This window comes from Tenrec ecaudatus, unplaced genomic scaffold, assembly GCF_050624435.1.
Source record: "Tenrec ecaudatus isolate mTenEca1 unplaced genomic scaffold, mTenEca1.hap1 Scaffold_99, whole genome shotgun sequence".
Taxonomy (NCBI): Eukaryota; Metazoa; Chordata; class Mammalia; order Afrosoricida; family Tenrecidae; genus Tenrec; species Tenrec ecaudatus.
The window spans coordinates 470,280-472,356 of NW_027459708.1; positions in this window are offsets into that span (position 1 = coordinate 470,280).

Here is a 2,077-nt window from a genome sequence, read left to right on the forward strand (position 1 = left end):
TTGCTTTTGTTTTCTCTTCACAGGAGATATTTGGGCTGGGATTCACACACATATAGTTTCAACCTACAGTAACTGGTAAAAAAGAATTAGGATGGAGAGTAACTGATTGTGTTGAGAGAAGCACATGGAGGTCAGATTTTAACAGCCTAGAGAGATTATCGGTCCTTCTGGGATTGATTTCAACTTGTCCCAAGTGTGATTTCTTTCTCCCCTGTCTTCTCAGGAAGAACAAGGAATTTTAATTTTTAGGATCTTCCCTTCAGGAAAATAAGAGACATGAGAACTGTAGTTGCTGAAGTGTCCTTGAAGAGGTACTCCACGTGGGTGAACTGGGAAACTCCAGACACAAGAGGAAACAAACTTGGCATCCCCTGCACCTGCTCCTGTGGCAAAGATTGTGTCCCATGTACCCTGAGCTCCCTCTGCTGCCCAGTTCGTGTTGTGATGCTTGAGATGTTTGACCATTTAGCCTTCACTGTGTCTCCTGGTAAGTTTCCTACATTTACATGTCATTGTCCTCAGGTTTCAGATTGTTCAGTTAAAGTACACCCAGCTGGTTGAGCTGTTGTGGTTTCAATGTATCAATATGTGAAAACTGAGTTGTTGCTAAGACTCTCATCACAAGACTTCTTTGCCACCTAACACAGGTTGTGTTTCCCAGAACCTGATAGATCTAGAAACTTGATATCTGCAGACCTGAAAGTTAGACATAGCACTTTGAGACATTGCACATAGCTTTCCCAACTCATGACTGGTCTGTAGCAGCTCTACCTGAACAATCACACCTAGGAATAAAGGGGGGGATATAATTTAAAACCATTCTAAGATGAAAATCATTGTTTTTGACATGAAGGTGCTTACAGGGTAGGACATTCATGTCACCAGGAAGAATCCAGAAGGGTGTTACCTCCACAGGCATCTATGATCAACATGGTAAGGATGAAGACTTAAGATGTCTGACTTTCATTTGTGACTTGGAGCTCTGTTACCATATTTTACTCTAGGTGATTCACGTGTGCTGTGCATGTGGAAGCAGAAGGAGGATGGTTCTGAGTAGGAGCAGCTGAGTAATGGCCTCTAGAGGGAATTTTTCTGACCTTTGTTCTGTGAGGTCAATCTCTACCCTTCATCATTTGCACTCACTATGGACAAACAATTTCTTCCTGAAAACCATGTGTAGATTTGTAGAAATGCAGACAGTTGGCCTGAGGTGTGAGCCATAACGAAGGGAATTCCTGGGGATACTATTTTTCTTGGAATGTTTCACTTTCTCTCTGGGCAGCCCAGTTCTACCCTTAGTACAAGGGTACCCCATGAAATGTGCAGGCTGTAGGGTTAAAGTGGGAGGTAAAATCATGAACATTTCTGAGAATTTGCTTCTCTTCAAAACAAAACAAATCACTTTTATTGGCACTTTTCAAGTTATCGTATAATTCAATACCTCAATCATATCAAGAAGAGTTGTACAATCTCTACCACAGTCAATTATGGAACAATTTCCCCCTCCATAATCATTATTCATGTAATATATTTCACATACTTGCAAAAATGTATGTAACAAAACTTTCACCAGTTCAACAACTTCTGCATGTGTAATTCAGTGCCACTGAGTATTCTTTTCATGTTGTACAACCATTATTTTAATCACCCTGCATATTTTCCACCACCATTAAAATTAATTCACTATCCCCTAAGCAAAAACTCTTCCTCCTTCACACATGGTAACCATAGATCAAGTCCCCCCCCCCTTTCTTTTGTAATGTTCCTGATATAACATTCAGATTTCCATACTTAAAACACTTCTAGAAAAGAGTTGTATATCCATTGTCAAATAAGCTTAATGCTCACTCGTGCCTCACAGATCCACTAATTACTCCCTAATTCCCCTCCCCCTTCCATATAAACCATTGCCTCAGTTATTGTCTCCATGCATCCACTTCTTTTTTGCTTCCAAACAGGGAGACAATAGCAAAAACAATTAAAAACCCAAAAAAGAAACATAAAGAAAAATAATAATAACATAAAGATACAAATTTAAGTAGAGTATAAAACAGAGAAGGCACCTACTTCTCTTTTC